Genomic DNA, 14,393 nt, shown 5'->3' on the forward strand with positions numbered 1-14,393 from the left:
AGAGAGGAACAAGGTCAGCCAGGCCAGGGCCTGATTGGTGATACCCAGGTCATCAAGGAGACAATTGAGCAGGATGGCATGGTTGGCCGTGTCAAAGGCAGAAGAGAGATCAAGTAAGATGAGGAAAGGGGGGAGATTATTATCAAAGTTAGAGAGCAAGTCTTCACAGATGTTCAGGAGAGCAATTTCCATGCTTCTGGTTGCTTTGATGACAGACTGATGGTCATGGAGACAACCAACAGATTAATTGTGAAGATTAAGCTGGGAGATGGCCAGCTATTCCAAGAGTTTGCCCAGGAAAGGAGTGATGGAGATCGGGCAATTGTTAGCCAGACCTGAGAGGTCAGCTGAGGGTTTCTTGAGAAGAGGATACACAAGAGAGTGCTGTGGGGGAAGGGAAGGCTCCAGTGAGTGGCGAAGGAGTAGTTGCATAAGTCAGCCAGGGCAGGAGCGAGGGTGTCAATGTGGTCTTTGATAGTTTTGGAAGAACAGGGAAGAACCTGTTTTGACGAGATTTCATGTCAAATTACTAATGAACTGGAGTGCCAAGAGATGCATATGTGTCTTTGTGCTCTGGCAGGAATGGGGGTGTGACGCTGGCTAACTGAGCCCAAGTGCTGCCAGACAGGATACTGGCCAGTATGGTGCAGCAGGTGAGACACTGCGATATTATTTGTTGGTGGCATTGTACTAGTTTATGCTGCTGACAATTAATATCTGGGTGAAAGTTTGAGTCGACACCAACTCCATAGTCTGTCATGGCATGGTCATTGGAAGAGAAGATGGCCTATTGAGTGCTAATCATATGAATCCATTGCTGTAAATCAATGAAAGTATAATGAAATTGAATTTGTGATTTGGGCAATAAGGTGGTCTATGTGGGGGGTCCACGTATGAAAGAGATACACATCACAGTCCCAAATTATCCTAGGCACAATGCTTGGTTGTGTTGCTACAAAGGACAATATCAGTCTTCAGTGTTGACTTTAGGGACAGCAATTTAACTGTGATACTAAGTAGCTCAGGATATGCTGAACAACAATGTATGGTTACTTTTATTGAAATCTGCATTGTATGGACATTTTGTATATGAGAAGTATTATAATCATAGCAAGACAACTTAGAGGAATTTGTAGATAATAGACAACTGTCTTTCCTTAGCTAACGTAAATAGGTTGCCCATGCCCATTCGATGTTTTCGGAGTCAGGAGCACATGTTAGGTGGGTCAGCAATTGATTTAGAGTTACTTGTGATTCCCGTAGAGAGAGGAGGTTTGATGTGTTCTATTCATAGTTCATAGGTGCTGCAGAAGTTAGTGTCATTAGTTAGTATCATTGCATTGTTTTACTGTTGAAACAGAGATCCCCCAGTTGTGGGAAAAGTTATTTTGGGATTCTAGTAGAAATCTTACGAACGTTTGTAATAAGAATTTGCCTTGTTTACTTAGAAACATTTTAGACAATATGGGATGATGTTTCACCTAGTTAACTGTATTATGTCACGCAAACTAATGATGTGTGCATGTGAGACACTTGCGTGATGGATGCTAGGTGTTGGTCATAATAGAGGCAAGTGAGGTATGTGTGTGGTTGCAAAGTTGCCATCCATACTAATGAGGTTCCTAAATGTGAATGCATGCTGGTAGAGCTACGTTTGCTAGTTCTGATGTTGTGCAGCATTGTGATGTGTGTGTTGTTTTGTGTTAGTGTGTGTGTGGGTGTGTGTGTTTGTGTGTCTGCACATACTATAGGTAAAGCATGTTGTGTTTCCTTGATGGGAGAAGTGTGATGATCTGGATCTGTATGTACGTGCTTGCCAGTGAAAGAGTATCCTAATGATATCGTGCATGTATTGTGAAATGTTGAAAATGCCATTGGTGCATTCTGGGCAGAGTGTTCCCGGGTTGACAGTGTCTCCTTAAGGATTTGTGTTCCGGTGAATCTGGAGATATATACTACATGTTGAAGATGTCTACGTACCTGTAGCAGAAAAGGATGAATAAAAATGCTTAGTCAATGACTTACCTGCAGACTTTACTTATGCTGCAAGGTGAATTGCAAAAGGTGGCGTAAAGGGAATATGCACCCATTTTGCACTCCTCTTTTGCACTCTGTTATGCAAAAGTTGGACATTGCAGGAAGGGGTACGGTCAACGCCAAAGAGTAAACTGTTAGGATCTGCCTTTCTGTTATTCAGATCTGGCCTCTCCTCCTGCTAGCTGATGTGTTCCTGTCCCTCATGGTGTCTGCCTGTCAGTGTGAGGTCATCAGTGGAATGTTTCTTTGAGTGCTAGAATGTTTTGGTATGCTTGAGATCCTGAGTGTTCCACCTGTGGCAGTTTCCATGATGTAGCTTGGGTGGTGGGAGCCTATGGCTCCCTTCCTGTGCTTCCTTCCTATCTCCTATGATTAATGTACCTGATGTCACCTGATCCTGAAGACTAATAAAGAAGCTTGCCTAACCTACCGGCTGCCTCCAGTGTACATTCAATCCTAACATAAACATACCAGGATACTGCGGCATAAAGTTTGAGGATCTAGAAAACGAGCCCCATAGAGTCTAATACTAGAATAGCCTAGTCTGTTACGCCTCCCTGCAAGGACGCCATGGTAGCATAGTGATTTGACCAGCATCAGTCGGAATTTGGTTTGATGCTTCTCTCTCCTCATGTGTTGTTGCTTCTTTACAGCATTTTCAGTTTCTACTTTAGGTCAGATGGGGGATGTTGCTTGTGATAGAATTTCCACTGAAAAGAAGTTGATGGTCTAAGCTTTTAATTATTTGAATCCTGGCATCACAGAAATAACAGCGACAACCTCTTGGGAGTTATATCGTTTGTTGTTCTTGAAGGTTCAAAGAGTTTAAGTTGGGACAATGTGCTCCTGGAAACATTCTGTTGAAGGTGAAATACAGAAATACTAACCTCTCTGCCTTTGATAGAATCATGATTTCCCAACATCTAAACTAAATGTCCCAGGACATTCCTCAGAGTTAGTGATTTTATCCTAGACATGTGGGGCCTGTAGCCAGGGATGCATTATATCCTTATTGATCTCCCCTGAGACAGGTCTGCATTGGCTGGTATTTGACTACCAGGTGGCCCAGATACCTCCTGGTCAGTGGTAACCGCTTTCCCTTTGGTGCACAGACAGGGAGTGCCAATGTTTGAGCTGTGATTTCTAAGATGTGGTGCAGATAGACCTCTGTCTTGAGGAGTAATGTGAGCAGACATGTGGTATACAGTAAGTAAATTCCCAAAGACATTACCTTAACAGTATGTCTAGTATACACGGAGAGTTTCTAACACCAACCTGAGGGCTTTAAATCCCATCACACAATGAAGAATATTTGTATTTTAAAAACCTGTAAGCTACTAACTTTGAACAGCTTTAGCGAGCTAGGAGTTTCTCACCAGACTGAATTCCTGTAGGATGGAAGAACATACAAAGGATATGCTTGCCTGCTCAATGACACACATTTCAGGGCCAATTGGACCCTCTGTCTTGTCCTTAGTAGTGTGGTACAGGCATGTTGATTGAGCCTCAATGCCTGAAAACTTAGCATCAGTGTTTGATAGCTCCGATACCCCCGTCCCATTACTATAGAAATTCCCTATGCATCATCCGTGATCACTGGGATCAAGTAGAAGAGCACTGTGAAATCCAAACACATTGCAATTTACATACAGCATTCTACCACAAGGACTGTGCAGCACGTTTTATTTCCTGATATATATAATAAGTGACAACATAAACAATGATTGATTGTGACTGAGAGCAGCTTTAGACATGTATGGTGGAAGGAAAGAACAAATTCATGAAATCCCCTCAGCTGCCACCTAGATGAGTCACTCACCATCCTCAAAGAATCGCTCTAGAAAACACATATGCATTGCTCGACAATTGGCCTCGTATTCTGCAACTAAAATTGTATTTCTAGATCTGAAAATCTACAAATGTCTTCACTGAGCCCATTGGCAAAGCTGGTCCAAGGTCAAGTAGCCACCTGTGGATGGACCTGCACATGTCTCTTGCTTGAGAGATTTCCTATCACAAAACTGACCAAAGAAACCCATTACATTCATGCGACCTCCTAGTATTTAGACTCTCTGCACTGCAGTCTTCCCTCTGGGACTTTCCATTCAATCATTGCTGCTTCAACAAGGCTTCCTGTTGATTTGCTGTTTCCCCATTGGACATTCCCTGCAACCTGCAAATGTTTGAGTGTCAGGAGCCCGAAGATGACTTCAAAGTCCAAAGGGAGCTTTATCCAGCAGGCCTCTGATCTTCAGTAAACCAAGAGATCTACTAGCAGAATTTTACGTGGGTCTCAGTGGTGACTCCAAGGACCTAGTAGGTTGTTATGAGCGAGCCTCTTTAGACCAGAGTTTTGTCTTTAAACTGTCTCCTTCTTCCAGCTTCTACTTGCAGCTTGTCATCCCTCTTTACAAAAGGTAAGAGAGAAATCGCCTGGCACTTATAACCAAAGAACCAATGTTTATTGGAACAGTGACTATCCTGTTGAGAAATAATCATGGCTAGTAGATAATATGAATGGTGAAATTAGTTTAACCGACTTCTACTGAATCGGCTCATCTACTGAAGTAATGTGTGCCTTCTGGGTATCTATGATCAATATATAAATCCAGCCTTCTGAATCAGCTCTGAAGATGGATGAGAAAGTTTACCCCCTCATCCCCTTCCTATGAAATAACTGACACCGAAAAAGGCCAGGAGACACTATAATCGCCCATACTATTTCGAACCAATTCCCAGTGCTCCAATGATAGACAAGTATGTTGAGCGGTACTCCCTCAGCCAGCCCTAGAGGCCAGGTGCCGTACAAATCTACCCCAGAAAGGACGAGGAGCGCCAGGCTGCAACCAAAGACACCTCGATTAACAGAATCTATTAAAGCGGCAAGAAGCCATATTGCTGACGTCGTTAGCGACACCACGACTTAGCCGCATTAGACATGAAGCAAACGTGCCATCCGCACTCCGGGACATAAACACGCACTCGAGTACATGAAGAACATGCGCGTACAGTTCTATAGTCAGAGGTCAGATACTTATACATACTGGGGGTCATTACGACTCTGGAGGTAGCCAATGCCGCTATTTGTGGCATGGCTACCCCCATTTCGGGTACCGGGTCTGGGTTCCTGGAATGGGGAAATACCGGGCCATTCCAACCTTGGAGGGCACTGTATTTCCCCATTCCAGGAACCCAGACCCTGTACATCCAAATTCCCATTTGAACCCCCATAGGGCTCAATGGGAATTCGGAGCATGCTAACAACGGGCCCGTTAATAACAGGCCCGTTGTTAGCTTGCTGGTCTGCTTGTAGGACCTGCTAAGGACGCCTGGTAAAACCAGGCATCCTTAGCGGGTCCCGCCAGGAGACCTCGTAATGAGGCGGTTGGGGGATAACAGGGCCGGCAGCTCTACAGGCCCCGTTAACCCCCTACCGCCAAGGTCATAATGACCCCCACTGTGTTTGCTTTTGTTATTTTGCCATTAGTTAAACTCAGCAGCGCAGACACCTCAAGAAGCAAGAGATCCTGAGGAAAGCTTGCAGATGCTAACATATATATAACCTTATGGCACTGCAGGACCACCTATGGAACCTGACAGAGGCAAGTGTGACTAACCTATGTTGAATATAGAAAAGCACAAACACTGTAGAAGCCGCATCATGGTTTAGGAAAAATACAGCAGGCCACAGGCCACTCGGCAAGAGCTGAGCTGAGCTGAATTCAGACTGAACAGACAGCAAACGTGTGAGACAGGACCTACTGCCAAGGTTACAAGAAACAGATGACATTCCATTCCCTGAACGATAGTAGCACCAGCTGCAGTAAATGCGGACAATTCCTCATAATTCAGAGCTGCACAGCTACAAATCATGGTCTCCTAACACGTGACCCGGCAGACTCAGACAATGGACAGCAACCAGCCCTTGGAATGGGAGCCAATCTCACTCCACCAGACAGAAGACCGAAACAAAGATGTTACAATTTGAGACAAGTGTTGCATGGAGCAAACAGGCTCTCTCATAGACTAAGGTGGTACACACAAATTACAATGCAGACACATAGTCATTCTTATTACCTTGAAAATGTACAACAGGAGCTGAGAATCTTTGCGTATCCCAGGCCTGGGGACATCAGCTAGCCAATCACAGTTTAGTATCCTAGGGGTGGGGAGCAACGGGCAAGAGCCAATGGTAAGACTCTCATACTGCAACATTGTTATAGATAGTAATTTACGGATGGACCAGGCCTGCCACCTGATATGTGAGGGCCAGTAGATTAACCTGTATTGTGTCCACTATAGGTGGTCTATTACCCAGTACCCAATCCAGTGGTCCAATAGGTTTTCTGGAGAAGGGCCCAGGTTGTAGCATCACTCTGACGTCATTTGGGTACAAAACTGGCCTGCGAGCCAGGAGAAGTTGAGATGTTCATGGATTTCCTCTTGTTTTTTGCTGTAATCAGTTTGAACTTGCCGTTTGACTGGGTCCTCCATTTGTCCTGTGGAAGGTGTTGACCTTACGCAAATCCATGAACTAGTAGTGGACCTCTTGCATACCTGGGAGTATGTCCCAACAGCTCTAATGCACAGTGAAGTGTTAGAGCCCCCAAGAGAGGGCTGTATTCTGTGCTAGATGACCGCCAGTCAAGTAAGTGGTCCCGAGCTTAGGGGAAAGGCCTCTAAAGAGGGTGAAGGTCACCTATCATAAACTAGAGGCTGATGGTAAGGGATCTAATGCTATTAGAGCTTATTTAGAGGGAAAAGGTGAAGCCTCAAGTTTGACTTTCTGTGACACACTATGCGCCCTCTCGCACAGGATACAGCTGTGCTCTCTGACGTGGGCTCTAATGCTTCAATAGCGCAGCCACACAGTCAGTCTACACAGTGTGAGTCTCCTCAGTCCCACTGGTAGATTAAGGAGGTTAACCAGCACCCTCAGGTTCCATTTGGGGCCCTACTTGAAACCGGAAATAGTAATCTCCAGAATAGGATTTGTGTTCCGGTGAATCTGGAGATATATACTACATGTTGAAGATGTCTACGTACCTGTAGCAGAAAAGGATGAATAAAAATGCTTAGTCAATGACTTACCTGCAGACTTTACTTATGCTGCAAGGTGAATTGCAAAAGGTGGCGTAAAGGGAATATGCACCCATTTTGCACTCCTCTTTTGCACTCTGTTATGCAAAAGTTGGACATTTCAGGAAGGGGTACGGTCAACGCCAAAGAGTAAACTGTTAGGATCTGCCTTTCTGTTGTTCAGATCTGGCCTCTCCTCCTGCTAGCTGATGTGTTCCTGTCCCTCATGGTGTCTGCCTGTCTGTGTGAGGTCATCAGTGGAATGTTTCTTTGAGTGCTAGAATGTTTTGGTATGCTTGAGATCCTGAGTGTTCCACCTGTGGCAGTTTCCATGATGTAGCTTGGGTGGTGGGAGCCTATGGGCTCCCTTCCTGTGCTTCCTTCCTATCTCCTATGATTAATGTACCTGATGTCACCTGATCCTGAAGACTAATAAAGAAGCTTGCCTAACCTACCGGCTGCCTCCAGTGTACATTCAATCCTAACATAAACATACCAGGATACTGCGGCATAAAGTTTGAGGATCTAGAAAACGAGCTCCATAGAGTCTAATACTAGAATAGCCTAGTCTGTTACGCCTCCCTGCAAGGACGCCATGGTAGCATAGTGATTTGACCAGCATCAGTCGGAATTTGGTTTGATGCTTCTCTCTCCTCATGTGTTGTTGCTTCTTTACAGCATTTTCAGTTTCTACTTTAGGTCAGATGGGGGATGTTGCTTGTGATAGAATTTCCACTGAAAAGAAGTTGATGGTCTAAGCTTTTAATTATTTGAATCCTGGCATCACAGAAATAACAGCGACAACCTCTTGGGAGTTATATCGTTTGTTGTTCTTGAAGGTTCAAAGAGTTTAAGTTGGGACAATGTGCTCCTGGAAACATTCTGTTGAAGGTGAAATACAGAAATACTAACCTCTCTGCCTTTGATAGAATCATGATTTCCCAACATCTAAACTAAATGTCCCAGGACATTCCTCAGAGTTAGTGATTTTATCCTAGACATGTGGGGCCTGTAGCCAGGGATGCATTATATCCTTATTGATCTCCCCTGAGACAGGTCTGCATTGGCTGGTATTTGACTACCAGGTGGCCCAGATACCTCCTGGTCAGTGGTAACCGCTTTCCCTTTGGTGCACAGACAGGGAGTGCCAATGTTTGAGCTGTGATTTCTAAGATGTGGTGCAGATAGACCTCTGTCTTGAGGAGTAATGTGAGCAGACATGTGGTATACAGTAAGTAAATTCCCAAAGACATTACCTTAACAGTATGTCTAGTATACACGGAGAGTTTCTAACACCAACCTGAGGGCTTTAAATCCCATCACACAATGAAGAATATTTGTATTTTAAAAACCTGTAAGCTACTAACTTTGAACAGCTTTAGCGAGCTAGGAGTTTCTCACCAGACTGAATTCCTGTAGGATGGAAGAACATACAAAGGATATGCTTGCCTGCTCAATGACTGTTAGGAAAGATTTCGTAAGTGTAGGGAATTTTCCTTCCATGTGGCAACCCCTAAACTTTTTGCTATTGTTTTTAACCTTGTTCTTGACTTTGCCAGAGAAGTACAGCCTTCTGCCGCACTTCTCTGGGCTTTCGCTCCTTTCTTACGGGGAAACTGACATGCCCTTAAGACAGTCAGTACCGGGGAACGTGGTTTCCCGTAGTTTCTTTTATCGTGTCGCAGCTTTAGTGCAACACGACACAAGAGGGCACTGTAAGCTAAGTTACAGCTCTCTTGGGTCTCTAGCCTTCTACAGGCCCTAGATACTCGTATAGGATGGTATTTGATCGGTGCAAGTCATTCAGGGACTGGACTGGTGGCAGCGATCGTTTTGTTTATTTTGAGCTCCTTTTGGCGTTCTGAGCCCGTTTTTGCACTGAACCCAAAATGGTGGCCTGGCTCCCAAAATGGCCAGGCCGCGAGGCTCCTTTGTCCTGTCCACTGTCCGTCTTGCTCCCTTCACCTTCCCCAGGTCCGGCGACCCGGGGCCTTCCTTATTTGGGCATGTACTTTCCCGCGAAACGTGGTTGCTTTCGCGGGCTTCTACATGTCGTTTGTGTGCCTCCAGGGTGTGGGCTGGGATGTCTGGTCCCAATACACATCCTGGGTGCCAGAGAGTCTAGGGTGGTGTGAATGCCTGGGACCACCGTGGTCCGTGATTGGTCCACGTATGGTATGTGTTTTGATGAGCGGATCTCCCATTGGCTCCCCTCCGTTTTGGCGCAAAGGGAACCGTGGATAAGAGGGGGCTGGAAACACCACTACCATGTCGATCTCCTGAGTTCTCACGAACGAAGGAATACAGGAGCCAAGTATCCTGCAACTACGAGGCTGGACCGAGGAATCGCTGGTGACCCGCTGAAGGAATCCTCCTTTGCACTGCTGTCGTCCGGAGAGCCCCTGTCCTCCTTTGATCGAACCAGAAGGCCTGTACTGGTGCTTCGACCTTTGGAATAGCAGGAACAGCTATTCCCGGCATCTTCAACCATCTCCTGCCAAGTAAGCCTTCGGAAGCGTCTCTGGGCCATCCAGTTGACTGACCAGCTTACCAAGGAGTTTGGCTCTGCAACCGCCGCCAGGTTGTGTGGTATTGCGAGTCCTTGTCCCTCTCCCACGCTTCGTACGCTTGGCGTCCCCAGGTCTGAAGGGAGGAGGGTTCATTTGGCTCGAATACGCACGGCCGCTCCGTTGTCCTGTGCGGCAACAAAACTGTGCCGGTTTCGTCGATTGGGACGTCTTTTTGCTCTACACGACCACAAGGCGTTCCCTGCTCTTCTGAACCTGCCAGCTGCTGAAACTATCGTGGAGAAGCCTGGGTCTGCTTGCTTCGGGGACCGGTGAGTAGTGTATCTAGGATCTGGTCGCCCTCCTGCAGTATCCCATTGCTTTTCCCTGCTGTGTAAAAACAGCACCCTTTTGCCGTGCTCGCGCTTTGCTTCTGCCCGCTGTGGAGGCTGCGCTTGAGTTGCGGAACCTGTTCTTCTTCTGCTGGGCACTAACGTGAACCGCCTGACTTCCTCCGAAGAGCTTCCCCTTGTGTCCGTCGGCACCGGCGTGGCAGGTACTTTGAGCACAAGGCTCCACTCTTCGTAGGGCTCGGACTTCCATCTAGTTAGGTGCCTATGAAGGCGAACTGAGTCGAAAGCATTATCGCACTGCCTGTTTTCCTTCCCTTTCAGGTGGACTACATATTTCGTGCTTTAAACGCTTGCGACTGTGTATTTGTATATATATTGTGTTGATATGGTATGTGTTGGTTTAATATTGTGATATTGTGATTTTCTCGCTACGGTCGTTGTTTTAAAGGCCTTAAAATAAATGTGTTTATATTTTTGATATAACACCTGTTTGGAGTAGTTTGTCAGCGCTCTTGCTTTGTGTGCTCACTGCGGACTTTCAGTCACCCTCACCCCTCTTGAGACCTAGTCTTGACCGCCGCGATCGCTACCTTGATTGGTCTGGCTTGTCCAGAGGTTACCCTGTTCCAAGTAATTAGGTTGGCCTTCTGAACTTCTGCGCCACCAGGACAGAGTTCAGAAATCCGTCTTAACAAATTGGTGTACAGCGGTGGGATACGACTGAAGGTATCCGGTGTTGCGCTCAAACTAAGGCATTTCAGGTTATTCCAAACAGTGCACGTAGTGAATTGTTGTAATATAACTTTAAAAAGGCCATAGTCCTATCAAACAGTATGGAAACAAGTACGTTGTTAACTTTAAATGCTTCCAAATCAGAAACGCTGAAAAAGATGTGTGCGGAGAGAGGTGTTTCCTCTCAAGGCACTAAATTGGAAATGATCCAGAGAATCGTGGCGTGGCAGGAAGCGCAGCTTGACGCTATAACTTCCGAGGACAGTGCAGAAGGTGGTGGGGCTGCTCTCACTGGCAGAACCGACGGTTCTGCCGCTGCACTGATCCATCGCGACCACGAGGACAGGGAGGATGTAATGTCTAATGTTTCCTCTGCCAGTGCTGATGGGGAGGCTATGCTTGAATTCAAGAAGCAAGAGCTGCGGTTTAGGCAGCAGGAGCTTGAATTCAGCATAGCCAAACTAAAAATCGAACAGGCAGAAAAACAAAAAGACAGGGATCACCAGTTGGAACTGGCCAAGCTTCAGGTTGCAAATGGATCCAAGGGTTCTGGACATGGGTCTGGGGCCTCCTCTCATCCACGGTTTCCAAAAGATCTGCTCAGTGTGTATGAAGAGAGGAATGACATTATGGACTGGCTGAATGCGTTTGAGTATGCATGCGAGGTCCAGAAAGTTGACAGTGCTGATAAGATTGCGTGGTTGCTCAGTAGACTGCCCCATTCTGGCTGTAGTGCCATTATGGAAATGTCGAAGGCTGAGCGGGCTGATTTCGCAATGTTAAAGCAGACTCTCATTTTAAAGTTTGGGAAGACTCCGGCCCAATATTTAAAGCGTTTTCGAGAGTATAAGAAAAAGGAAGGTGGTACTTGGGTATCTTATGTCGCTGAATCTTTGAAAAACTTAACTGGCTGGGTCGAAGGTTATAAGGTTTCTACCTTCGAAGGCATGATCAATCTGGTCATGCTGGAACATATTTTTGCTTCTTCTTCCCCGGAGCTTAAGCAGCATTTGGCCGATTCGAAGGAGATAGATCCTAAGAAGCTGGCCATTGCAGCAGACTTATGGGTGTCACATCGAGTGTCCCATAAGGACAAAACTCATCCTGGTAAGCAGGAGGAAGGGAAAAAGTCCAAAGATATGGAGGGTGGGGAATCTACTAAATCTTCTTCCCATAAGGGCCACAAAAAGAAAAACAAGGGTAAGACACAAGAGAACTCACAGGGTAGTGGAGGTGCGCCTCCGAAACAGAACTCTGGTTACAATAAGCCTCCCTACGTAAACAGACCCACTGGGGCTTGTTTTTCTTGTGGAGCAACTGACCATGTGAAGGGGGATCCCCGTTGTAAGGTTAGGCCTTTGGGGGTCCACTCCGCTAATCTGGCCTTCTCCTCCTACGAGGAAGAAGAGATTACAGGAGCATCCTTCTCCTCAGACTCGTTTCCCAGCGGGATAGAGGCTGAGGTAGTTTTAGTGTCCCTGGGTTCCTGGGAGCCTAAAGTCGCAGAGGCTTATGCTAGGATTCCGGATAATACCAAGCACTACTTTAAAGACAGTGTGCTGATCAATGGAGTGGATACTCCAGCTCTTAGGGATAGTGGGTGCAGTCGAACTGTAGTGGATTCTACCTTGGTAGACTCAGAGGAAGTTGCCAGAGCTACTCTGATGCCCACTAAGTTGGCTGACGGCCCCCTCCGTATGTTTCCCGTGATCCCTGTTAATCTAACTTTAAATGGTACAGCTGTCAGGATTCCAGTGAGCATTCAGAGAAACGTCCCGGGAAAGGTCTTATTAGGTAATGATCTCAGAGCTTTAGGGCTCGTAGGAGACACTGCCGAACGACCCTACACACGGTCTCAAGCACGGGCGGCATTGGCCAAGTCCAATACGCCGCCCCAGCCAAAGGGGCAACCCAAGGCGAAAGGAGTCTACAAGTCAAGACGGGGGAAAGAGAATATTCCCCCGAGCTCGCCTACCACTGCGGTGGAGGAAGTTGGTCAATCGCCCGAGCCTGACGAGGAGGTGGCGATGCCTGAAGTATTCGACCCCAACGATCATCCTGAACTAAAAGACTTGTTAGTTGAAGGAGGTCCTGATAGGGACGAATTCAGTAAAGGCCAACGTGAGTGCCCATCTCTGGAAGGCCTAAGGAGACAGGCCTGCTCCCAGCTTGAGGGTGAACCTCCTGGGAAGCATAGGATTTATTGGGAAGGTGGACTCCTGTATAGTGAGCCCACAGAGTCTACAGAAGGAGACCATAGGAGGTTGGTGGTTCCCCTTGCTGTTAGACCCTTCCTCCTGCAGTTGGCGCATGAAGTTCCCCTTGCTGGTCACCTTGGTATGAAGAGGACCAAGCAAAGGTTATCCATGCACTTCTACTGGCCCAAGATGGGGGTGCAAGTAGAAAGTCACTGCAGGAGTTGCGCCTCCTGCCAGTTGTCTGGTAAGGTTGGCGCGACAATCCAAGCTCCGTTGGTACCGCTCCCAGTTGTGGGGGTACCATTTGAAAGGGTAGGGATCGACATCGTCGGTCCCCTTGACCCGCAAACATCCTCGGGCAATAGGTTTATCCTGGTGCTGGTCGACCATGCAACCAGGTATCCTGAGGCCATCCCATTGAAAACTGTAACTGCCAAGTCAGTTGCAAAAGCTTTACTCGGCATATTTACTAGGGTTGGCTTCCCTAAAGAAGTTGTGTCAGATCGTGGCAGCAACTTTATGTCGAAGTATATGCAGGCTATGTGGAAAGAATGTGGGGTCACCTACAAGTTCTCTTCTGCATACCACCCCCAGACCAATGGTCTGGTGGAACGCTTCAACAGAACGTTAAAAAGCATGATTGGGGCTCTGGAGGAGCCCCAGAGAAGAAAATGGGATCTTCTTTTACCATGCTTGCTGTTTGCCTACCGAGAGGTACCACAGGAGGGTGTTGGCTTCAGCCCCTTCGAACTTCTGTTCGGTCATCCCGTACGGGGACCCTTAGCCATTGTCAAGGAGGGATGGGAGATGCCCACTCCCCCTGTTACTACCAATGTAGTTGACTATGTGCTAGGGCTCAGAAAACGGATGGTACTTCTGATGGGCTTGGCTAGTGATAAATTGAAGGCAGGGCAAGCGCTGGTGAAACATTGGTACGACCAGAAAGCTTCCCTCATCAACTTTACACCTGGTCAGCAAGTCCTGATCATGAATCCAATAAGGCCTCGCGCTTTAGAGGACAAATGGTCAGGCCCTTACACAGTGGTGGAGCCCCTGGGTGAGGTGAACTATTTAGTGGACCTTGGAAGGCCTGGACAGGCTCCAAAAGTGTTTCACGTGAATAGGCTGAAGGCTTTCGTCCCAAGAGTCGAAATCGCAGCACTGCTACTGGCGTCAGACGTTGAGGAAGAGGAGTCAGAACCTCTCCCCGACCTGTTCCACAGCGGTCCTTCAGATAGCTCCATTGAGGGTGTCCGAGTGGCCCCTCACCTGACTTCTGATCAGCAGGCGGAGGTGAAACGTTTGCTTAGGCAGTTTTCCCCCCTGTTCTCACAGTCGCCTGGTTTGACACCTTGGTGCAAACATAACATTGACACAGGAGACAGTGTACCTACCAAGAGTAGGGGATACAGGATGTCGGATAAAGTACAGTCTTATATTAAGACCGAGGTCAACAAAATGTTAGACCTTGGGGTGATTGAACCCTC

This window comes from Ambystoma mexicanum, chromosome 2q (assembly GCF_040938575.1).
Source record: "Ambystoma mexicanum isolate Mex_15411 chromosome 2q, UKY_AmexF1_1, whole genome shotgun sequence".
Classification (NCBI taxonomy): Eukaryota; Metazoa; Chordata; class Amphibia; order Caudata; family Ambystomatidae; genus Ambystoma; species Ambystoma mexicanum.